The following is a 27,182-nucleotide window of genomic DNA, read 5'->3' as shown; positions in this document are numbered from 1 at the left end:
CACCCAAAAATATTTTTGATTTCAATATTTTTCTATTTTAATAAGGACTAGTAGACAGGGTGGTTACTATTTATGAGAACTTGCTATTTTTAGCAAGTTTGTCATACAAGCTTGGAATGTTCTCATTTTCTACATGAAGGTTCATTTTTGAATTATCAACCCACCATAAAAATCTCATTGCTCCAGCTTAAGTATCAGAGAAGTTATTGTGGATTTTCGGTGGAAAAATTTGCAAAAAAATCTTTAGGTTCACCATTGGAGGCCTTAGAGTGCTTGAATGAGGTCTAAAAACTCGACAGAAGGGTGCCAACACAGTTCTGGGCCTGTAGATCAGAAGTTGGCATTTTTGAAAAGTGTTTATAATAGCCAATCAAAGCAATGGTTTGAGAGTTATGGCCTTCTGAAGTTGAGCTACCGAAATATCTAAAATAATTTGTCAAAAATGTATTTTCCCTAGTTAACATATTTAGTGTTATTATATATGTGTATCTTCTTATGGTTTCTAGTTATATTGTTTACATGGTTAAGGATTAATAAGGTTGATAAATATTTTAATGATCAGATAATTGATTCATCCCTCCTCTCAATTATCTTGGTGGAGTTTACTTTCTAGCAATTGGTACCATAGAACTATTGTTTATTTGGACTAAATGCTGCTACTTCCTGTATGGAGAAGTATTTGTGACGAGAAAAGTTGTCAAGGACTCTTCATAGCTAGTACAAAACAATGCCTTTGGACACTTGAGTTGGTTGAATACTTGGAGAAGATGATTGATGTAATGAAGCCTCTCTCATTGATGTCAATGGGAGAGAGATTGCATGTAAAACATTTCCTCTATGGGAGAGAAGTGTTGTAGATGGATAATAAGTTAAAAACCATCTAACCTAATGTTGGAGATATTGTGTACACAAAACATGTATGTATGGGGAGAAATATCCTTGTATTGATTGATTGATATCAATAGGGGAGAAGTTATGAATAATTGATTTCCATTCATGTAAATTAGATAAGAATGTAGAGTTGTTCCCATGAGTTAGAGTGTGAAAAATTGATGTGAATCCTGAGAGTGAGAAAGAAAAGACAAAACAATGTTCCTATGTTTTTCAAATTTGATCGATGAAGAGGATTTGAAAAGAAGAGAGCAACAACAACAACAGTAGAGCTTGATTTGGTATTCTTAAAACTTAGATGTTTTTCATCTTTGTTTCCATCAATGCCAAAGAGTGATATTGTTAGCACGAATTCTAATGGTATTCCTTTGGGGGAGTATCCTAAACATTGGAGAGATTATTATCATGATTGACATGTTTCATTCATGACTATGTTTTTCATTAATGTCAACATAGTATTGTTTCTATGAAGTCTGGCAGAGTAGCAAACAGAGAATGAGGTTACAGGTTTCATATTAATGATTAGGTCATGTGCAATTGAGAACATATTCTACATTGCACCCTGATAAAGTGGACAAGTGCATGAATATAGGCTTGAAGTAATGTGGAAGTTATTCAAGAGTTATAGAGGATAATGAGCAGAAAAAGTACCTAATAAGTGGTTTCTAAATTTGGACTGTATCTCTTAATAGAGATAATCTTGATGTGAAAAGTTAGATAGTGATAGTAGACAACTTGGTGATGATGTCAATGAGTGTGCAAGGTCAAAGGTCACATGTGTGAGAAGTTGTAAAGACTATGAGCTGACAATGTTGTGTAATTGTAAAATAATTATAATATCTTAATGAAGTCTTATTATAATTAATTAGGAAAGTCTCAAGGCTAACTCAAGGAATTATTTTGAGGATATAGTATAACGGAAGGTTATTTTCCTTTTGGTGAACATATGGAAGCAAAGTGAATTCTATGTATGTGAGCAAGTGATATGTGAAGTTGGTAAATGTATGTAAGTGATTATTTTGATGCAAATTTGGTTATCTAGTATTGAGATTAGAAGAGGATTGGTCTAGGCAAGGGGATAGAGGAGTTTGAGATCATTCATTTCTATTATTCTACAAGGAATAATATAGAGATCAGTTGGAAAATGAGTTTGGTGACCTTACTCTTGAAGCTATTTCAATAGTGGGTCCTTCTTCCTTCTACAACTCCTAATAGGATTGGAATCTCTTAAAGGGATTCAAAGTCTCCTAATAGGGACTGATATGTACTAAATATATTTCATTGGCCCCTAATAGAGTTCATCCTCTTACAAGGAAAATTTACATTAGTACATCATTTTGTGGGTACCATCCCCATTGGTGTTTTCCCTCTAAGCAAGGGTTTCCTTAGTTAACATATATGGTATTTTTATGTATGTGTATCTTCTTATGGTTGTTGGTTATATTATTCACATGGTTAAGGATTACAAATTTGTGACATGTGCTTAATTGCTTCCTGTGGATCCTTATCTCTAACTATTGTAATGTTCATTGACAACTCGAGCTTTTGGTGTAACAACAACAATGATTCCAACAAATGGTATTAGAGCATTGGGTTATGGGTTCAAATCCCTCAAGTTACACTGAGGGAGGATTATTGGGAGGTCAGTGTCTCTATCTAGCATAGATTGATAGATTTTTTACATGTGCTTAATTTCCTCCCATGGATCATTGTCTTTGGCTATTGTAACATTAATTGATAGCTTGAGCATTCGGTGTAATGATAGTAGTGATTCCAACAAAGGATTAATAAGGTTGATAAGTGTTTTAATGATTGGATAACTGATTCACCCCCCCTTTGAGTTATCTTGGTGGACTTTACTTTCTAACACTCCCCCTTTGACATTAGTGGAAAAAAATTATGATGACCAAAATTTGTCATAATAAAACTTCAAAATAATTACTCCCCCTTAGGATGTACTCCATACCTATAGCTCGATCATCATATCATTGTAACTTGCATTTTAAAAACCTTTTCCAAAAACCTTTTTGTGAGAATTATCACTCCTTATTACTCCATTTCCACCTTGTGCTTCTTAGACATACACAATATACACATCATTTACATTTCTCTCTTTTATACTCATAAACATATTTCCCCCTTATTTTTGTCACTTATGCTGACTAGTAATAGTCAATTTTGTCTTAGGGAGTCTCCCAAACTCTTTCAAAAATGGGTGGTGCAATCTCATAACAATAGACATTGTAATATCCCATATTCCTTGAATGTCTCAAGTACCTATCTTTCAATCTCCATTTTGGTTGTGAAATTCACCATATTAATTGCTATAGACACTTGTTGACTGAGTATTAGGTCCTTTGCAACTTGTAAATGTCTTTGTATTACTTCCAAATTGGGTAACAATAATAGTTGTATGGAAGTAACATCATTCCTAGTGCTTCACTCCTCATGTAACAAATCTAATTTTTTAACCTACAGAAATCTAATCTTTGAAAAATAAACTAAATTGGAACTAGGATCCATGTTCAGATCTAATCCACATTTATGTAAATCTTCATCAATTTTGTCCATTTTCTCCCTTATTTCCTTTGTGAATCCTTGAATATTTCATATTTTACAAATAATGTATTGGCACTATTCATTAATTGCTCCAAATATGTAATAAGAGTGGAGAGATCAACCTTCTTAATTTCAATTTTAGTTGCAACCTTCTCCAATACTTTATTGTCAAATTTTCTCTCTGACCATTACATAATTTTTTCTTGTGTATCAATGTCAAGATCATTTATCTTATCATAAATCTTATTAAATTATTCAAATATAGGGGATTTCTCATTCAAATCATCAACAACAACAATGTCAAGGAATATATCTTTAATGTTATACAATACTTGTCTTTGTTGATTCTCTTTCCTCATCTCCTATTTCTTGGCCTTTCTTGCTAGCAAATCATTGAGTATTATCATATGATCTTAACTTAAATTGTTTCTGTCCTAATTTGGAATCACAATCTTCTCATCTAGATTAACAAGCTTACCCTTCATGGCTTGAGGTGACTACTTCATCTTCTTCTTCAATCTATTTTCTTTGGAATCTATTGTGTTGGAGCTCAACACAATTTAATGTTCTTGTATAGGACTTCCATACCCAACCTTTGTAGTTCCTCTCGTGTGTCCTCAACCTTCTTAATCTCTTCATCTATCTTTTTCTCCTTAGGTTTTATCTCTTGTTATCTTGATTCATATGTCTTCTCCTTGCTACCATCATTGATGAGTTCATTGATTGAACTTGGTTATCTAGACTCCTTAATTCCCTCAATTTGAGGTTCTGAGGTACTCAGTCTCTCACTAGCAATAGATTGATCTACTTTATCATTTAGGCTCTTTTATTCCTTCTCACCTTCATTATTTACATCAATATTGACCTTTGTGAAATCATTTTTTGTATAGACACTTGTGTATTTTCTCCTTCATTGGCCAACATACTCCATTTCTCAACATGACTGATATTTCCTCCACCTTATGCTTGGTCTTGACTAATAGAAACAATAGAAGTAACAAGTGCGGATTCTACCTTTTGTGTACCAATCTTAGGATATTCTTTAACTTGAAAAATCATAGGATTTGGATCCATAAATGCCTCATGAAATGACATATGTACTATCTTGGTTTACACATGACTTTTAGTTTGTCTCTTTGGGTCAGTTGTGACATTATCCTCATTCAACATATTCTCATCTGGACATATTTATGGCTCATCATCTATAAATAATATCTCTATTTTCCCTTCACTTTGTTTAACCATGTTATGAAATGTATCTACAAGAAGTTCAATCTCATCATATATATCTTCTTTGTTGTCCAATTCAACATGTTCAACTTCACCTTTTTCTTCCTCATCTTTCTGCTCATCATTAGGAATGAATCCAAATACCTCCTTCCACATAATATTACTCTCTTCCAAACAATTCTCCACTTTATTCTTTAAAATTTGGAAATCTCTCATCTTAGGAATGAATTTTTCATTGTAGTCTTTCACAACTTTAGAAATTTGTTTCTTACTCAAATTAGACATGACCTGGGCAAGTGTACCATCTCTAATTTTCCTCTCAATCATTAATGCAAATCTCCACTTTTGATCAATCTTCTCATACAATTCATTTGAAATCATTTTTCCTAACTCCAATGGTGTGTTGGAATTACAATAGGGAAGGTAAACTTTTTTTTTGGTGGGGGGGGGGGAGTTGAATCCATAGTTTAAACTTTAACCCATAAAATATTCACCACACATCCATCTCATATATTCACTGAGTAGACTGAAATACCATGTAAATCATTTACATCTAAATCATGTAAACATCTAAAAATTCACACATGTATGACACTAGATATGATTACCCAGAAACCCTCCAATGAGAAGGTAAAACTAGGGTGGGGATGACACCTACAAATCTTCACTATTGCAGTAATAAAGTGTATTCAATGAAGGTTACAATGTTTGATCATGAGACATGATCTACCCTATGAAAGGTCTACCCTATTAAAGGCTTACAAAGACTATTAAGTCTCACCCTATTAAAGGATTTCAACACCCTATTAGAAGTGTGCCTTTTTAAAGGACTTTAACTCACAATTAAGTAAGCACCCTATTAAAGGATTTTAATAAAGCCTGTTAAGACTACTCTATTAAGAGATTTAATTGATTCACTTGCTAGAATGACTCAACATTGATCCTATGATTAGCACTTGGTTGCTTGATGATAGATCACCTCTAAACTGATGTATTCTTGATCTTTCTTGATTAGATGTCTCTCTACTATATGCTATTCCTTTCCTCTATTCTCCTTTAAGTGATTCTACAATGAAATTTCAATTCACAATTCCTTAGCCACCATGAATGCTCCATTTGCACAGGCAAACTTCTCCCTTCACTCCTTCTACATACATATGAAGTTTTGGGTTTGTCCTCCTTAAGAAGACATAGGTGACTTAGGGTTAGGTATGAATCAACAGTTGTGATTCATCCATTTTGCCACTTAAACCTTCCCTTTTCCTGATTGGTTGCATGCAATTCATTGGGATTCCAACTTAAGACTCATCTTTATCTCCAAAATATCATAATTCAATCTTTAATTGGCTAAAAAATAGTTTACATAGTTGTTTGTGACATTACAAACAACTATGAAAAAACTGTCTTACTTGGCATCTGAAGTCTCTAATGCTTGACATAAACTATCTTCTATACTATGATTGGACATCTGAATGACTCAACATACATTGCTTGCTTGGCTCCTGTATCACTCAACATACACTGTCTACTTGACACTTGAGTGACTCAGCACTCATTATGAACTTGACATGCTCTATCTTATACATGTTGTGCTTGGAATGTACTACTTGTTAGGCATGAACTAAGTAAATGACTTAAGTGTATAGACCCTCACTTGTCAAAACCAATCTAAGATAAAACATCTCTCCCTTTGACATGAGTGTCAAAAAAACTTGGTCATGCATTGATATCCTTATTCTTACGAGCATAACCTATCTCTTATTCGGCTATTGTACAAAATTTCAAAATATCAAAATTTTGCAACAACTTATACCTCAAAATTTGATAACTCCCCCTAAGTTGATAGGTCTATTTTGTATTCAAAATTTTGTACTCCTACTGAGTTGATATGCTTCAATTGATACTCTTTCATTTCATGCTGTTTGTGCTATTCTTTGCTTGCTCCCCTCTATTTTTACTTTACTTTCTCCCCCTTTGATTAGCTCCTTTTATTGCTTTTTCTCCCTCTTTCTTTTACTTTCTCCCCCTACTTCATAAGCTCACTTTCATCCCCCTTTTTGACACTTATGTTAATGGGCTATACATTGATAATGTGTTTGTCCAAGAAAGATTTATGGACTTCAAATATAATCTTAAGAGTTGCATCACAATTTTCACTTGCTACATCCAAAGATTTAATTTGGATAGCTAGCTCGATAGCAAGGTGGACTAGGCCATCTAATGTAGAAAGATTGGGGTCTTTCTTCATAAGAGTTTTTGCATAGCCTAACTCCTTGTGAAAAATATCCATATGTGGGGTCAATGTGGTTTGGATGCTAATCAATTTGGCCCTTATGTTGGCTTCATCTACAGACAATGCTGCTAAATGACTCTAGGTTTGCAATAAAGTTCTACAGTGTTTGTCACTTTGAGCTGGATTCATAGGCAGTTTTGCACCTGATGAATTAACTTGACTTTCCAAATTCAAAATGTGACTCCTTGTTTCTTGTTTGAAGAGTTTGGGTTGCACATTTTGGTGTACAGTGAGAAAATGTTCTCAAGTACCTTCTTCACACTTTCTACCTTAGTTGCCAATGCAAATTGTATAAGTGCTATGTCAATTGATATTTTCTCATTCACTTTGCTTTGAAATTTATTTTTAGACCATTCTATAATTTTGCATTTGTATCAAGGTCTACATCACTTACCTTTTCCATGATATTTTTCAATTGTTCAATTAGTGGCTTGGTTTCATCTTGAGTAGGTAGACTGAATGCATCTAGGAAGATGTCCTTGATATCCAACAATGCTTGCTTCTTCATATGCTCCCTTCTAAGCAGTTCCTAATGCTTCTTTCTAGCCAAGGCTTCTTGTAGTATGCCCATCTGCTCTATTGTCATCGTGGTATAATCATATTTTGGTAAAATAATTTCTTCATCAAGGCTTAAATCTCCATATGTAATTACCTCTTTTTCCTTTGATGAGCTTGGACTTGGCACTGAGAATTGCAAGGGTGTTGCATTTGTGCTCAACTTTTGATGAGTGTGACTAGAAGGAGTACCAAATTTTGGTAATGTTACTAGTGCTTGAATGGCTACTTGCTCCTTTAGCTTTGGTATCAACTCGGTCTCTTCAGGCTTGTCCTTATTTTCCACAATGCCTTGGGATGCACCTTGTGCTTGTGCTAGAGGTGTGGATAAATCTATCTGGCCTATTTCATTCTATGCTTTAGTGGTGCCTTGAGTTTCCACTATGTCCTTTCTAACTATACCAACCTTTTTTGATGTAATTTATGGTATTTTATCCAAAGGTTGTACATTAGTGACTTGAGGGGTGATGGTAGGTGGTTCTTGTGTTTTCACCTCTTCCCTTGTAGTGTCAATCACTGATTTCTATATTTCATCTACACTCACTAATATAGGATTGTTACACAATTTTGCCTACAATGTAGATTGATCAAGTATCTTTTTTAGATTTTCCTCTGTAAGGGGATTGATGTTCTAAGTAGTGAGATCAAAAACATCCTTTACTATGACTGCTTCAATAGTTACACTTGTTTATTGAGGGTTGAAATATAGCAATTGTGTATCTTGTACACTCTATTCTTCTTGTTGCTCTACCTCATCTATTTCCTTGTCATATATATTCATTTCTATACCTCCCTCAATGGTGTCTTCATTGTTGTCATCTTCATCATCATCTTTAATCTCTATAGGCTCTTGTTCACCTACCTTTACTGTAGCTAATCCATATGCGGCTTTCCACATTTGTGTAAACTTCTTCACAATATCTTCAATATTCTTTTGCAATATGCTAAAGCCTCTATATTTTGGTACAAATCTAACTCCATAATTATTCATGGCCTTAGCAATTTTTTCCTTAATGAGTTTATTTATTACTTGAGCAAGTGATGTCTCCCTTATTTGCCTTTTTAAATTCAAACAATAATGCCATTTTTGCTCCACTCTTTCATATAAACTTTTAGGCATAGAGTTTGCAGTTTCTAATGGGGCTTTCTTAATATTTTCCATCATGGCATATATTTCCTCCTCCACTTGATTCTTCTCAACTTTACCAAGGTTATCAAAATTAGTATGAGAAAAACTTGAAAAATCTATACTATTCTTAACATTTTCACATAGGTTTTCTAAATCTGATAATGGATTGTGACTCACCACTTGGAATTGGCTATTGTCATTTGATTCTATTCTCTCATCATCAGGTTCAACTTGTGTAATGTATCTCCTCCTTGGCTTTTTCTGAGCTCCTCCTTCCTTCTCTACTATTTTGATCTTTTCTTTTTCTTTTTGTAGTGACACATGCACTAGCCCTTGTGGTAGGTGTTATAGGTTTGGGCTAGCTTGGTTTTGCAGTCTTCTTGGACCTTGTCATTGGTTGAGCCTTAGCCTTTCTCTTCTTTTGATCAGTGGGAGTAGGTGCTTCCTCAACTTCTTCTTATTTGACAGCTTCTGCAACTTTTGTCTCTTCCTATTGCTAATCTTCTCCCTTTCCTTATCTTAATGCAAGTGATGCTTGGGTCTGGGTGTCTTCTTCCTCTTCTTCCTCTTCTTCTTCATCCTCTTCCTACTTGACACCTTCACCAAATTTAGCTTTTATTTTATTTACCAACTTCTCCTTCTTCTTTATAATAGAGGCAGTCTTTAGTTTCATGGTGTTCTTAGATTTAGCCATTTCATAATTACCAAATGCTTTTGCATCTTTATCAATATCTTGTACAAGTAATTCAGTTATTACTATAGAGGATTCATCTACATTTATTTCATATCCTAAAAATCTTAACCATCTTACCCTTGGAATTACTACTTGAACAAAAGTATAATGAAAATCTACTAGGAAAGTAACATCATCATAATGTTTTTCCACTAAAGATGTTGGAATTCTCAATCTTTTCTTCATAGATTGCTTGAAGTCCTCAAAGTAACTTATCATTATTGACTCAAAATTCTCACCTAGTTGTTCAATGAACTCTCCTATTTGTATTTCCACTGACCTGTTTTCTTTCCATGCCATAGTGCCAAATGGAGAAAATGTGTTTTGAACATAAAAGAAGATACATATCAAAATAGAACCAAATTTGCACTGAGCACTCTTTGTTTTCCTTATTTCTCCTACGTTCTTAATCAATTGCTATAACTATAGCTCGACAAGATCATATATGTGATCCTTTTTCACAATCTTATAACCAACATCTACTATAATACAGGGCACACTATTTAATCTGCTTGATTGGTAAAACTTGAGTGTAATTACCCTTACTGCGAAGTCTATCGATGGATCTATGATGGTGTCAATTGTCATTCTTCTCTTATCCACATAGCCCCTATATTTTTCTCATTAACCTCTTTTGAATCACTCCTTAAAGTATTAGGCTAATCTAGGGTTGGCTACCCTATTACACTATTGATTATTCTTTGGGTGATTTTAATAGGCCCATTATCTAACAAAAGTGAACTGTCATGAATCCTACTTAATACACTCCTAAACCATTCGGTTTTGAAAACATTCGAGAAATCTAGGGCAAAAGTTAACCCTTTGTTCTCTAAAATTTTAAATTCTTTCCTTAAAAAACCATTCTCACAAAGTTTATCATATGCTTTCCTAATCTCCATATCTCCAATACTACCAATCTTATAGTTGTAACACTTCCTAACATCCTGAACCATTAAAAATTTTTGCGGTACCATGGATAATGCACTAAAAGGGTCTTGTTTATATGCAATGTTAGGTATGGCCTTGAAAATTAGTTGTTTGACCTCATTACTAACCAATTGAACATTTTAAACATCTTTACCCTCTACTTCTTTAGTCCTTGAAGAACTGGATGCCATTATGTGAAACTAGGGTTTATGAAAATAGAAACAATGTAACTCGACACTTGATAAATACATTGCAAGATCTATCAAAATGGTGTTGAATTGCTACTCAAATCTTCTATAATCACTTTTGATGAACTTCTTGATTGCCTCTAGCTCTCCTTGCTCTTTCTTAATTTTGAAATGGTGTAAAATGAGTTGAAAATTGATGAAATACCACTTTGGGGTTCTGTAATTAATGCTGAATGCTTACACAGTTATAAGCTTGACATCAACCAATTTTTGGCTCACTCAGCATCCCTTAGTCTTTTCATTTGTTAAGAAAACATTACAAGATTGGCATCAACTAGCCAATCTGCTAGCTTGGCATCCTCTAACATTTCACTTGGTAATCATATGAAACTTTTCAAGCTCAGTAGTAACATGAAAAAATTGAAGATTTTTCTTGGATTCCTAATAACATCTTGCATCTCTGTTCATGCTAACGTAATCTTTTCAGTACTAAATCCTTTGGAACTGATGAATGATATAACTTTTGAATATAAGTCCCACGGACCTCTTGATTGCTTAGTTTGATGAGTTGTGATCACCTAAACCATTAGGTGAAGTGATCCCTTCTCCACTTGATATGCTGCAATCCTCTTTTTTCTTCCATGTCTTGCTCATTTCATTTCTAAAATTTTCAACATCTATCTTGCCTTTGCCTTTATAAAACTCACAACTTGGTGCCTTTGACTTTGTTGGACAATATCGACTGATGTGACCAATCTTCAAATAGCTAAAACATGTGGATTGACTCAACCACCTTTTGTAGTCACTTCTAAAGTGTGTCCTAATATAGTTATTAGGAACGTGTCCATATTCTTGATGGTAATGATAGCTATATTTTGTATTATAATCCTAGTTGTAAGAGTGGTCATTGTTCCTTACCTTTATTTTCCTATTTGATGAAAACATTGGTTTGGATCTGCACTCAAAAGCTCTATGTCCATGCTTCTAATAGTTATAACAATATCCTTCATATCTTTGAGTGTGTACGATATTAGTTCTACATTCATGTGCTAGATGACCTTGTTTGTTGCACTTATGGTAGTGAACCATGTTCTTATGCTTGACATTCTGATTTGTAGTCTTGCTCCTGCACACATTAGCAGTATGTCCTTTCTTACCACAATTATGACAAGTAGTTTTGGAATTCTTACCTTTGTTGTTACTTTCTTCAACACTTTTGGATGACTCTCCTTCTTTATTACTTGTGTATCCTAGTCCAGATGCATCAGTGTTAGGTCTAGGGGATCTCAATAATTGCTCAAAGTATTTGATGGCTTCACTTGGTTTATTGAAACTTTCAGCAAATTCCTTTTCCCTTTTTAGGTCATTATGCAATTGCTCATTCTACAACTTCAATGTTGTTATCTCAATGTCCTTGACATTCAATTCATAGTTGACATTCATCATTTGACTCAGAGTATCCAATTGCATGTTGAAAATCTTGGTTAGCTTTGATGATTTCTCTTCTAGTTTGTTGGTCAAAAATCTTTTGTCTTCTTCAATCATAGCTTTGTCTTCCATAGCTTTCTTCTACTGTTCAGTCAGCTCACATAGTAGCATGCCTTGTGATTCTTTCTCTAACTTGAGATTTTTGATTTCCTTAGCTTGGGCTCTGTTCTTTTCTATTAGATCTGCACCTGCTGCATCAAATTCATTGGAGTCTCTATTAGAAAATAACTTAGTAGTGTCCATTTATCTATATTGTGTGTCACTCTCCTTAATAGAAATCTCCTTCCTTTTCTTCAAAGATTTCTTTAGGTCTTCTCTTGCTTCATTTAGTTGATGTAGAGTGAGTTATATTTAATTCCATGATTCTTAATGATCTTTCCCAACTTGTAGACTTCCATTTCAAGATCTTTCCTCAAAGATGCAAAGCTTCTCTTTCAGAGAACTTAGCTCTGATACTAATTGTTGGAATTACAATAGGAAAGGTAAACTTCTAGGGTTTGGGGGGGGGGGGGGGGGGTGTTGAATTAGTAGTTTAAAATTTAACCCATAAACCATTCACCATATATCCATCTCATATATTCACCAAGTAAACTAAAATACCATGTAAAGCATATATATCTAAATCATATAAACAAGTAAATATTCACACATGTATGATACCATATGTGATTACCCAGAAACCATCCAATGAGAAGGTAAAATTGGGGTGGGGATGAAACCCAAAAATCTTCACTACTATAGTAATAAAGTGTAAGGTTACAATATTTGATCATGAGATATGATCTACCCTGTGAAAGGTCTACCCTATTAAAGGCTTACAAAGACTATTAGGTCTCATTCTATTAAAGGATTTCAATACCCTGTTAGAAGTGTGCCTTGTTAAAGGACTTTAACTCACAATTAAGTAAGCACCCTATTAAAGGATTTCAATACAGCCTGTTAGGACTACTCTTTTAAGAGATTTAATTGATTCACTTGCTAGAATGACTTATCATTAATCCTATGGTTAGCACTTGGTTGCTTGATGATAGATCACCTCTAAATTGATGTATTGTTGTGTTGGAATTAACAAGTGGGAAGATTTACTTCTGAGAGGTGGGGGGGGGTGGGTGAATCAGAAGTAACTAACTTTAACCTTTTCAAATCCTTTTAACTGAAACCATTCACATGCATCTAATGTATCTAACAAACATGAAAGTAAAGACATGCATGAAAATAGATAACACACAAATTTGGTAACCCAAAAACCCTCCAAAATGAGAAGGTAAAACTGGGGTGGGGATGACACCCACAAAATATCACTGCAGTAATATGTAACTATTCAAGGTTAGAATGTTTGACCACTTCCAATGGTCTGCCCTATCAAAAGGCCTATCCTGTTAAAGACTTTACACTCTGTTAAAAGTAACCTGGTTAAAGGATTTCACTACCCTGCTAAAAGTAGGGTTGGTTAAAGGACTTTCATACATTCACTTGGAATGCCACCTTGTTAAAGGATTTACAAATGGCTGCTAGGCCAACCTAAGTCCATAGGATTTCCATATTTAATACAATTTCTAGAAAGTATTAGAAAACCTTTGACCTGATAGCTTTGCAATCTTCAATTGTTGATTCCAAATCCTTGTTCTTCTTTGGCTGATCTAATCCTTGCTTGATTTGATATGATGCTCTGTGAGGTTCTGATACTCTATTCTTCAATAACTAGATTTTTCTCTATTCTTCACTAAGTCTTTTCTCCTTCTATTCTTCGCTATATTTCACTCATGCACTTCTATCTTACATATCCTATCTCTCTCTCTCTCCTCTTTGCATAATGGGGCTTCGTCCTCCTTTTAAATATTTTGAAGACTTAAGGTTAGGTAGGAATCTATGATCAATATGAAATCTTCATTTCCCACTCATTTCTTGCACTTTTCCTATTGGTTGCATGCCTTCTCTATTTTTCTTATTGATTGCATGCTGATTGCATAGGTAATGCAAAATATTTGATCTTATCTTCAAGATCTTTGAGATTCATCCTACGTTGGCTCTAAAAATGGTTTACATCTAAGTTTGTGAAGGCACAAATTCATATGCTGATTCTGTGTTACTTGACACATACTGGTTGCTGATGCTCAACACATATAGGAAAACTGGCTCACTCAGGTCCTATAGCAATTCTGTTTCACTTGGCATCTATAGTGACTCAACATCTATAATTTTCTCAGCACTTGAACTTTTCTTGGCACCCAAAGATTACTTAGCACTTGAAGTTCACTCGACATCTATTGAATTTTCTAGCTTGGATTACATTGTAGCTTAGCTTCTATATTATACTCAATATCAACTAAAGAATTGGTTAAGTGTGTTGACCCTCAAATGTCAAAACCAATCTGAGACCAACAATCTCTCCCTTTAAAATGAGTGGCAAAAACACTTAACTAAACATTATAAATCCGATCTCTATGAGTACACTAAATATTCTATTCAGCATATGTAAAAGACTTCAAAAAAACTTATTCAATTTTTTTTTGTCTACCTCAAAACCATGTAACTCCACCTGAGTTGATGTGCCATTTCCATTCCTGTAACCAAAATTCTTGTGCTGAATGTGTCTCATGCTGATATATCTGATATTCTTTGCCTTATCTACCTCTTTTTGTATCTGTGTACCCTATTTCTAATTCTTGTTCTCTGTATCTGTTCCTTTTTCACATCTACTTACAATTTTGCATCCTTTTGGCTTTATTACTTTCTTAAAATTTGAATTTGAATATCTCTACCTTTTGATATTCTTTATTGCTTCCATTAAAGAATGTATTATGTAACCATTCTTATTTACATCTCCCAAAAAGCATTATATCTCCCCCTTTTTGACACTTATGTCAAAGGGTCCTAAGGATAAATAGAATATTTTGCCAAAAATGTTTTATTTACCTCCATAATCATTTTGAGAGAAGCATCCCAATTATCTAAAGCTATCTCTAATGACTTGTGTTGGATGGTTGTCTTTGTTGCAAGATGAACAAGGCCTTCTAAAGTAGAAAGATTAGGATCTCTCTTTAGAACATTTTCTGCATAGGCCTATTCTTTATGGAGTGCTTCCTAATGTGGGGTTGTGGAAGATTGAATTTGCATCAATTTGGTGTTAATATTGGCCTCTTCTGTTGTCAATACAACTAATTCTTTTTGTGTGTGCAGTGTAGCTACAAAATGCTTCTCACTTTGAGTTGGATATTTTGGTAGTTAAGTGTTGGAAATCTTTTGGTTCCAAGCTTAGTATTCTTTGGCTAGTTTCCTATGTGAAATATAAGGAATCACACAAATTATTGTACAGTGAGAATACATTCTCAAGTACATTCTTCACTTTTTCAATCTTCTTTGCCTATTCAACTTGTTAAAGTGCTATTTCACTTGATATTTTCTCATTCACTTTCATCTGTAACTTCTTTTTTGACCATTCTAATAAGTTGACATTAGTTTCTAGGTCCTCATTCTATACTTGGTCCGCAATGTTGGATGGTTGCTCCATTATGGGCTAGGTTTCATTAGGTACTTGCAAGTTGAATGCATCAAGAAATATGTCTTTGATTTCCACTAGTGCTTGCTTTTGCCTAAACTCATTTTTGAGTATTTCTTGTTTCTTTCTCCTCTCTACCACCTCTTGCACTTCATTTATCTATTGAAGATTCATGGTTCTTGAGTCATAACTGGGTATGAATATTTCTTCATCAAGTGTAGGGTCTCCATAGTGAAGTACCCTTGTGTTGGTAAATAGGTTGTTCTTTTAAATTATTAATCTTTGTTGCTCAATTAAGAACAATATCTAATCACAAACAGTTGGAAAGCCCTTTGTGAATAATCTAGCTTTTCTTTGAATTGGTAGGTACAACTCCTTGTAATAAATTTGCAATGAATTTTGTTTTCTTTTAAACTACTTGGGGTATGTTCTTAACCCAAGAATAGTAGAGGAATAACCAAGTTATATCTAAATAAAATCTAACTCAGGCAGAATAAAACTTCTCAATACTGAAATAGATTCATGTACCCACACATCTTATGAATCCATAAATCTATTCGCATAATGCTAAAACAAGCCAAATTCAAATCTAAACTATAATCGATAAATCAAGAATGTTAACAAAATTTTTTCGTTGAATGAATCGTAACAATACTTATCACATTCATTCATGATCTTGAAAACAAGGGGACATGAAGCTTTGTTCTTCCTTAGTTCTTTGTAAAATGAAAAGGAAACACAAACTGAACACAATACCTACTAGAACAGAAAATGATTGAAATAAAATACCATTAAATTGACTCTGCAACAAAAAAAAGTACTTTACACCAAAAATTTTCTGACTTTCCATTAATCATTCAACTTCATACATATAGAGTTTGAGAGATGACCATTACAATAGGAATTTTAATCGGTTCATCTTTTGAAGATGACAAATGGCAAGATGCCAGTTTCTCGTATTACAAAATTTACAAAATTGATAGGAATTGGAAAAGAAAGTGAAAAGGAGGTATCATTTGAATCACTTGGACTTCTTCCCCTTTTCAGCTTTTTCCCTATATGCCTTGTTAGTAACTATAACTAGAACTAGTTCCTCATGACTAGGCACGTGTACATTAGTGAATCTCAAAAGCCACTTTGAATGCTCTCGAGCTAGTTCCTTCACAACATTTAACTAATTTGGTAATTCTTCCATAGCCACATGTACACATCCACCAAGTGTTTGTAGCTCTACCCCTCTATTTTGACTGCTTGAAGTCATTTTAGATAGATTATTCAAGTATGTGGAGAAGTTTTTCTTCATTACTTTTGTTCTAATAAGAGCTTTCCCTTGCCCACTAGCTTGTGAATCAGTGTGTAATCCTCACATGAGTTCAAATGCCCTATCTTGGTTGGGTCTTCTTCACATTTTCTTCTATTCCTTTAAGTCCTTCTTCAGCTTCTTGAATCATCTCCAGCTTAAATTGCATACTTTGAAGCCATTCAAACAGAGGCTCAGTCCCTTTCTTCAAAATTTGTGCTTCAACCGATTCTTTCACCTTCATTTGGATGATTATTTTTAGGAGAGAAATGCATTCGTCACATCTTGCCTTTGATTTGTAAGACTAACTCCATCTGAATTGAGTTTTTCAATTCACTCCTTCCCAATCTGACCAAAATGCCCATCTTTCTGGAGCTAAGAGATGAAAGCTTGCACTTCTGTGGTGGTAAGATTTCAGTAGCAAGCACACCTATGATGGTTGCCAATGGAACCACTGTTTGCCTAATAAATCTTTTCAGTTCTTCTATCTTAGACTTCATCTTGATTTTTGATGATTTCAACTATCCTTCTATCACCTCATTACTTGATCTCCACAAGCCCACTTTTGTATTGTGTCTAGCTTCTCCAAGATCAATTGAGTGCAAAGTGAAGTCATCAGGTGACATATCTTAAATTCTTCCCACTTTATTTGGTTTTGCTATCTCCATGGTCAAGTTTTGGATTTTGTCCAAGTATAGATAAGGTCTTTTTCTTCTTAGCTTTCACCATCCAGTCCTGGAGTGAATTGCTTGAGACACAATGTCCTTAGTAGGTACATTCTCACTTTTTCTTTTCTTCTTCCTTTCTAAGGTGTTTCCTAACTAGGACTCTATACCAATCACCTTAGAAGCTGTCTTGAGTGACTCTATGCTAAAGATCTTCTTCTTTACTAGAGTCGTTGCTACTATAGTGACAGAGAAAGGATTCTTAGGATCTTGAAAAAGAAGCCTAGATGAACTTGGGGCTTTCTCTTCCTCTTGAGTTTCCTTTGCAACTTCATTAGATTTAGTAGACTCACTAGTACTACTATTTTCATCTCCAACTTCAGCTATCTGAATGGGAGAACTAGCTAGCTTCAAAAGAGAAGCACTCACAGATGGAACAGGGCTATGATGAGGAAATGAAATTGGAGAAATATGAGGAGAAGGGATTGGAGTAATATGCGGAGATGGAGCTGGAGAGATATGAGGAAGTAGAGTTGGAGAAGGGGCACCATTCTTTGGCTCATCTATTTTCTTTTCTTCAGTACTGGTTTGGGTTCTAATAATTGGTAGAGGGCCATCTTGACAAGTTAGGGCTATTTGGATGTTCGTATCAGGTGGTTGATCACCTCCTCCCGCAGGTAGAGCTGGACCTTTAATAGTTGTGGTTGTTACACTAGGTGTGGAACTTTGAGAAGAAGTAGGAGTAGCAATGACTAGAGAAGCTTGAGTAGTCTTACCCTTACTCCTGCCTTTTTTAGCTGTCTAATCGACTCATTTTCCAGTTCTTTTGATGATTCAAGCCATCATAATATCAAAATCTTCTTTTATATTCTCATAAGGCTTAGCACTGATAAGAGTATTCCTTAATTTGGTCAAATATGTATTACTATACATATTTTGCCCATCATCTTCCAATCCTTCTACATTGAGATCAATTCCATATGTCTTTATCTGTTCCACCGTGAGTTTGGAAAATGCACGATCACGACTCTCCAACTCATCTCTAAGTTCTACCCAATAATCTTCTATAGTAGTAACATGCTTGATCATGCTCCCAATTTGAAGTACATCTTTTGGCATACCCATTTGGGTCAAACATGGGCCTCACAACTTCATATTCTTCTAATTTGTACTTGTCGAAATGCCTTGAGCATGTTTTTGGCATCTAATCAGGACTCGCAACTGTAGGCCCCAACTTTTATGGGAAATTCATATCCCTTTTTCCTCAAACTAGCACTCATCACATTCACCTGGATTGTTTGTCTCATGATCTCAATGAGCACGATCATGTCATCTAGATATTTGGGCAGCTTCAGGGGAAATCCATCGAAAGCTGCAACACACAAATATCAAAAGGATGAGAATTGGATGAAATAACTACCAAACTGACTGATGGCTACCATTTCTTTTGGGCCAAATCTCCTCTCCAGACACCCTTGGAGTTCCCTACAAAGCCTCATTGTAAATGCATCATTAACTCCGATATACTCTACATAACTATTCTGTAATTGCAAGCATGGGTAAAACTCATAACTCTTTCCATCATTTGGAAAATTCTCTATTCTGGGAAGGCCCGACCATAATTGTAGGGAAGCCAACATATATATCAAGAAAGAAGACATATAAAATGAATTGTAGAACTTGTCTGCACTGAGAGCCCTAGATAGATGTTCACTTAACCATACGCCCAGTCAACATATTTTGTATCCAAGTAAATAATTTGCACTAAAAAGAAGAATTATTCTAGAAAATTAAGGGCTTCAACCTCACTTTTCAATCAATGCAAAAGAACTAGAATGTCCATAATCTTGGGCTTGAGATTAGTTCCAAAAAGGGTTTTAGGAACTTTACTTTTAGCTCCCCTTGGATTTTGGAACCAAGAACTCATGAACTCTTTTCGCCACACCATCTTCTTTAGAGAGAATTCAGACATAACTCCTCCAATTGTTAATTTAGAGAAATCATCTCTTTCTCAAATTCATAGACAATTGACTACTACTTGCCTATCAATTGAGATTAACATTTTTTGATCAGGTAGTAAGATTTGCTTTGTATCTGGGTTATAGTGATTGATACATTCAATAATTAACTCCAAGGCTTGTACTGCTACGGGAAATCCTACTACTTCTACCAGCCCACTTCCTCGAAGTTTCTTCATTATGGGATGGATTGGTTCTATCTTCAACCTTCTCTAGAAATATTTCATGTCAAAGAAATGGAGTGAAGTGTTTGTGACATTCTACCATGTAGACTTGATTCCACCCAATCCATCAAATCCAATAAATCTTGTTGTCATCTCGACTGAGGTAGAGATAAATTGGAAATCTTAAAACTTTAAATAGGATAGAGAGTAGAACTTTGTAACTATGGAAATTTTGGAATCAATAGTCAACTCAATAGCATAACAGTTCAAATAAGTAAGCAGTAGTTTGAAAATCCGTTATGTTCATCTCTATATAGAAACCCCAATCCACCCGTTAATCTTTAAGATCCGTGCCACATAAATGAATTAAATGATGACTCTGTTAGATTAGTAAATGTGGAGGTTACAATAGATGCTTTCTTGTCTTTTCACTATTTCCTTTGGTCCAATGGTTACTTTCCTTTATTACAGTTTTACTTTCCCATTTTTCACCAAGCTGCAGAGAATTAAGAACGGAGTACTCCGTGAGTAAAAATCTGCTCAACTAGATTTTGCATAGAATACCTTCCTTAATTTGATCAACATGCTTCCCTTATCTTTTTTAGCCTCATATAATCAATTTTTCAAATAACCATGCTTGTAAGAGTGATTTTCTGTTGGATGCAAAAAATTGCCTTCGAGGGTAGAAACCCCGCAAAGGAGAAGATGATTTCCACTTTTCTGCTTTTGCCCTCATTTTACCTTCTCTTCCCTAACCAATTTACTTTTAGCCTTTGGAAAATATAAAATTGGCTTTGCAAGTGAAATATGGGACCCACTAACCCACTTTATTCTTTTACAAATGCTCTTTCGAAAAAATGACTTCTTGGTTCGAAGCTCATCGAGGAGAAGCTGTTTTTGAGTTTTTTGCCGATGCCCTTTTTTATCATCTTAGTGAGTTTTGAAGGATTCCCATAGTGAAAATATGGAAATATTTGAATGATCTATCCATAAAATAATTCACTTCTCTTCATTTAAGCTCGCAAATCGCATTTGTGAATCTCAGCAAAGTTTCACCTTCGGGGTGCTAAAACTCACCAAGGAGAAGACGAAACTGGATTTTCTGCCAGTTCAACTTTCTATATGTTCAAAAAAAAATGAGCTGCAAGTAAGTTCATCTAAAGTAACATAATTTAAGAATATCCATTGTACAAGGTCCTAAACTACCACCAAAGAATCATGATGATAAATAAAACCCACTCGACCATACAATGCGAGAAAAGGGAAAAGATGAAAACCTGATGGAGATACTTATAACTTGAGGAAGAAAGGACCAACTAATTTGACCAAACTAAACACAATACATGCCATTTTCCATTTTTCAAAATTGGTATATGATGAAAAGTGAGGCAACACCTTGCAACATTGGTAGAGCTCGAGCCTAGTGTTGAGATCTGCAATGGTACTACATCAGTGCTCGACTTCTTATTTGGAGTCCCTGAGGTAGGCAAGTTTACCAATGTTTGTATTTCCTCTTTCCCCTTAGGGTTTTCTCTACTTCTTTGTCCTCTTCTCTTTTGCCTTGATCAATGATGATAATTTGTGGAGGTGCACCTTGACTTTGTGCAATAGGAACATCTTTCCCTATTTGTTCCTTTGCTTGCTCCTCGGCAGTTGTTGTCACTTTTATTGTAGAATCAACCTTAGCAATTTTGTCTTGTTCTTCTTGCTCTTTGGGTTGATCTGTTGTAGCTATGGGAGGTTGTGTAGGTTTCTCTTGTGTGCTTTCCTTCTCCCTTTTTATTTTTGCTATAGCTTTCTACAACTCATCAACACTCACCAAAACTAGACCTGTACAAAGTTGTGCTTGCAATGTAGATTAGTGAAGGATCCTCTACAGTTAAAGGATTGATGTTCTAAGCTAAAGTGTCAGTAACATCTTGTATAATCATTATTTCTATAGGTGTTGTGTGTGGATTACTTGGTGGTGGTAGTTGGGTTTCTTGGACACTTTGTTCAGTCTGCTGATCTTCAGTTGTTGCCTTTTCATCATGTGTCCCCTCTACTATCTCCTTTTCTATCTCTTTCTCTCCTTCATCTTTTTCTTTCTCTCTTTCTTCCTCTTTCTCATTCTCTTCTTCTTCTTCATCATTTCTACCCTCAAATGAGTCTTTTTACCCTTCTTTTATAGCTTTCAATCCATATATTAGTTTCCATATTTGTGTGGACTTTTGGACAACATCTTCTATTTAGTTTTGCAAAATTTTGAAGGCTCTATATTTGGGTGCAAATTTGCTTCCATGCTTCTTACTAGCCTTTGTTATTTGACCTTTAGTAAGGTCTAGCATTACATGAGCCAATGTAGACTCCCTTATTTCCTTCTCCATTTTGAGATAGTAATGCCATTTATTCTTAACTAATGAGCTTAGCTCCTTAGGCATTGAATTGCCTAGTTCAAGTGGGGTGGTCTTGAACTTAGCCATCATAGTGTAGATGGACTCTTCTACTATGTTTTGTTTCTCCTTACACAACTTATTGAAATCTATGGTGTTTAGACCAGTTAAATTTGCATTATCTCTATTATTATTGCAAATGTTTTCCAATTTGGATGTGGTAGAGTGTCTTACCAATTTGAATTGTTCTTCATCAGACTTTGTCCTTTCCTCGTCTGATTCTGGAGGTGCAACATAATTTCTTCTCTTTTTCTACTCCATAGGTCCTCCTTGTTCTATTGCCTTCTATTTTCCTACTTCTTTTCCCCTTGAGTTGTAGCACTAGTGTTAGCTCTTGTAGTTGGCTTTATTGGGCTTGGCTTTGTTGTTCTCTTCTTCTTTCCCTTGGGCTATGCAGTTGGCTATTTTTGAGCTTTTCTCTTCTTTATCTCAGCCTTGGATGCTTCTTGCTTGACTGAAATGTCCCTTTCTCTGATTTTATATGATATTTCAAGCCTCTAATCAGATATTTAAGATCAAACAACCAATATTTCAAAAACCCACTAATTTCTCAATAAACCCCAAATCGGGTATGCCAGAAATAGTGCCAAAAAACTTCACAGCTTCACATATTATTAATAAATCTGAAAATGGAAATATTTTATAGAAATTTAAGTGGCATAAAAGCCTAAAAAATTACATTTCCAGATCTCTATAACATTTACACAATAGCTCCCAAACGGAGGACCAAAACAATGCTCATCGAGCTCTCGAAAACAACACAAAATAGCCGAAAACACCACAAAAGCACTAATAATATATCATAGAAGTATAATCATAACCAATTAAATATATTCAGATATATTTTAACATCTAAAATTCTGAAATACAGCAGCAACCCAAACTGATATGAAATACTCAACCAGAAACACCAAACTCTTACAAAAAAAACCCTGAAAATCCACAAATCTGCATTATTCGGCACAAAGGAAAACTCTGCATGAGCATGCACATGGAATGGATTCAAACTCCCATCCTTAGCCTTCTTGAAAACCTGAAAACTCTCATTCTTGGGTCTCCTTCTCCACAGGTTTGGCAGCCTCTGAAGAACAACAAAGCAATGCGCAAAAATCAAGTTCTGGGATGAGCCCAAAATGCCTCCAAACCCCTTAAAAGAGGGCATAACCCTAACTCACGTCCAAGAGGGATTAAAAAAAAATATTTTAATAATAATTTTCATTTAGTAGTCCATTAGCTTCCAAAGATTATCCCCTTTTTCCGAAACTTCACCTTTTTGGGCCTGCCTGCCTTAGCAAAGATTATTATTTTTAATTATTTGAAATGGGGACATGACATTGGCACCTTCCTCTTCATTTTCATCCTCCCATATACCTTGGCTCAGGGAAAGTGGCCCTTGATCTTTTTCTTCTTCATCACCCTCGACATCTTTACCTTCTTCCTCTGCTTCTTCTACAATGCCTTCCCCAAATTTAGCCTTTACTTTCTTAACAAAATTGTCCTTCTTTTTCAAAGTGGAGGCAATCTTCAACTCCATATCCACTTTGGATCTCACCACATCATAGGTTCCAAAATGTGGTGCTTCCTTGTCAACTTCCTTTGCTAATAATGCAATTATTTCTATTGATGCTTCATCTATATTTATTTCATACCCAAGGGGTCTTAACCATCTCACTCTTGGTATGGCAACTTATATGTATGTATAGTCTATATCTACAAGAAAACATACATCATTTACATGTTTCTCTACTAAGGAAATTGAAATTCTGAGCTTTTGCTTCATTGTTTTCTTAAAGTCCTCAAAATAATTAGTTATCAAGGTCTCAAAATTAGCTCTCATCTGCTCTATATATTCATTAACCTAAGCTATGATTGACCTATTAGTTTTCCATGCCACTTTTCCAAAAGAAGGAAATTCATTCTGAACATAAAAGAAAATACATATCAAAATGGCACCAAATTTGCATTGGGTTCCTTTGTTCTCCTAATTGCTGCTAGATTTTCATTGATTTGTTGCAGTTGTAGTTCTGTAAAATCATATGTATGATCCTTCTTCACCAACTTGTATCCTACATCTACTACAATACAAGGTACACTATTGAGTCTACTAGATTGGTAGAATTTTTGTGCAATGACCCTAATAGCAAAGTCAGCTAGAGGGTCTTGGATAGTGTCAATTGTCATCCCTCTCTTATTCCATTTTGCACCTGTGTTTTTCTCAATTTCCTCCTTAGGATCACTTCTAAGGGTCTTTGGCCAATCTAGGGTTGGGTACCCTATCACTCTATGTACAATTCTCTTTGTGATTTTTATAAGACCATTCTCCAACCATAAGCTACCATCATGCATTTTGCTCAACACTAGTCTAATCCATTCTGTCTTGAATACTGTAGGGAATTCTAAGGAATGCGTTAAACCCTTCCTTTCAAAAATTTTGTGCTCTTCCTTCAACACTCCATTATCACACAATTTTTTATATGCCTCCCTCATTTCCATGTCACCTATGGCACCAATATTACAATTATAGCATTTCCTAACATCTTGAACCATTACAACCTTAGGGGGTATGATGAATAAGGCTCTAGCTGGGTCATTCTTGTATGCAACTTCAGGTATTGGACAAAAATTGGGTTTTCTAACCTCTTTGGACAGTAATTGGACTTCAAATGATTTCTTCTCTTGAGCTTTTCTAGAACTAGAAGCCATTTTATACAATCTAGGATTTTAACACAAAGAAAACACAAAATTGTGTAGCTCAACACAGTCGTAAATACCTTAAAATCAATGGAATCTTGCTTGGAATGCTATTGAAATCTTCTTATACACTAGATTCTCTACTTTGGATTTGCTCTGTGTTCTTTCTCGTCTTTTCTCTTCATTCTCAATGAAGAAAAATGATTGAAAATATGATAATATACCCTATTTTCATCGCATTTAATGCTTAGTGCATTTATAATTGTCCACTTAACTTCTGAAGGATTGTACATTATTCAGCTTCCTCTATCAACTCGACTCCTACTAATCATTTGGTTCCTATACTCTTGACAATCAACTTGGCTTGTACTAGATTTTTACTTGGCATCTGAGGACAACTTGGCAACACTTGCAATTTCTTTGCATCTTTGTTCATGCTAATCTTCTCTTTTTCAATACTTTCTTTTCTAGGAATTGATGTATGGTAAAACTTTGTAAATTAGTCCCTTATGACTTCTCTTGCTTAGTTTGATGAAGTGTGACCACTTGGCCTATTAGGTGAAGTGATCCCTTCATTTTATGTGCTACTCCCATCTTTTTTCTTCCATGTCCTATTCATTTCTCTTTTGATGTGTTCAACATCTACCTTCTCTTTTCCTTTGTCATTCCTTGAGTTGGGTGCCTTTGATTTTGTTGGGAAATTCCTACTAATATGACCAATCTTCAAGCAATTGAAACATGTGGTTTGGCTCAACCATTTATTGTAGTTTCCTTTGAAATGTGTCCTTTTTCAATTTTCAAGAATGTGTCCAAATTCCTAATAGTAATGACAACTATACCTAGTGTTATAGTCCCAATTGTAGTGATGACCATGGTTACCTTCACTTGTTACCTAATTTGATGTCCACATAGGCTTTGATCTACACTCAAAAGCTCTATGTCCATACTTCTTGCAATTGTAGTGGTGACCTTCAAATCTTGATGTTTTGATAGTCCTAATTATGCAGTTATTTGCTTGATGTCCTTATTTTTTGCACTTATGACAATAACTTGCATTCTTAGGCTTGTCATGCTGATGGGCATTTTTGCTCCTACATACATTAGAGGTATGTCCCTTTTTACCATAGAAATGACAAGTAAGTTTAGTGTTCTTACCTTTGTTACTCTTTTATTCTGTAGTTTTGGATGACTCTCCTTGTTTAGTGTTGATGTAACCTAGTCTTAAAGTGTCATTGTTAGCCCTTGGTGATTTTAGTAGCTGCTCAAATTACTTTATGGCCTCATTGAGTTTGTTAAAGCTTTCTACAATCTCCTTCTCTCTTTTCAGGTCATTTTGCAATTGTTCATTTTGCATCTTCAGTGTAGAGATCTCAATGTCCTTGATGCTCAGTTCATCATGTGCATTCATCATCTGATTTAGGGTGTCTAGTTGCATGTTTGAAATTCTTGCAAGCTTAATTGATTTCTCTTCCAGTTTTTTGGCAAGGTTTCTCTTGTCATCTAGCATAGCCTTGTCTTCAATGACTCTTTTCTTCTATTTAGTCACCTCACAAAGCATCATGGCTTGTGATTCTTATTCAAGCTTGAGTGTTTTGATTTCTTCTATTTGAGCTCTATTCTTCTCCATCAAATCTGCTATTGCTACATCAAACTCTTTGGAATCTCCATTTGAAAATAGATTTGAGGTGTCAATCTCCTTGTACTGTGTGTCATTTTCAGCTATGGCAATCTCTTTTCTTCTTTTTAAGGATTTCTTCAGTTCTCCTCTAGCTTCTTCCAAAGCATGTAAAGCAAGTTGTATGTCAATTGCCTAATTCTCTTGATCTTCCCTAGTTTGTAGACTTCCATTTCTAGATCTTTTCTCCAAGCTATAAGGTTTCTTCTTGTTGGAACCTTGCTCTAATACCAAATTTTGGAATTAACAAGTGGGAAGATTTACTTCTGAGAGGTGGGGAGGGTGGGGGGGGGGGGGGTGGTGAATTAGAAGTAACTAACTAAAACCTTTTCAAATCCTTTTAACTAAAACCATTCACATGCATCTAATCTATCTAACAAACATGAAAGTAAAGACATCCATGAAAATAGATAACACACAAATTTGGTAACAGAAAAACTCTCCAAAATGAGAAAGTAAAACTGGGGTGGGGATAACACCCACAAAATATCACTGCAACAATATGTAATTGTTCAAGGTTATAATGTTTGACCACTTCCAATGGTCTACCCTATGAAATGCCTATCTTGTTAAAGACTTTACACTCTATTAAAAGTGACCTGGTTAAAGGATTTCACTACCCTACTAAAAGTAGGCTTGGTTGAAGGACTTTTGTACATTCACTTAGAATGCCACCCTGTTAAAGGATTTACAAATGGCTGCTAGGCCAATCTAAGTCCATAGGATTTTCATATCTAATATAATT

The sequence above is a fragment of the Cupressus sempervirens genome, chromosome 9 (assembly GCF_028749045.1).
Source record: "Cupressus sempervirens isolate cs-2001-9-10 chromosome 9, ASM2874904v1, whole genome shotgun sequence".
Lineage (NCBI taxonomy): Eukaryota > Viridiplantae > Streptophyta > Pinopsida > Cupressales > Cupressaceae > Cupressus > Cupressus sempervirens.
Note: the sequence above shows the minus strand (reverse complement) of the source record.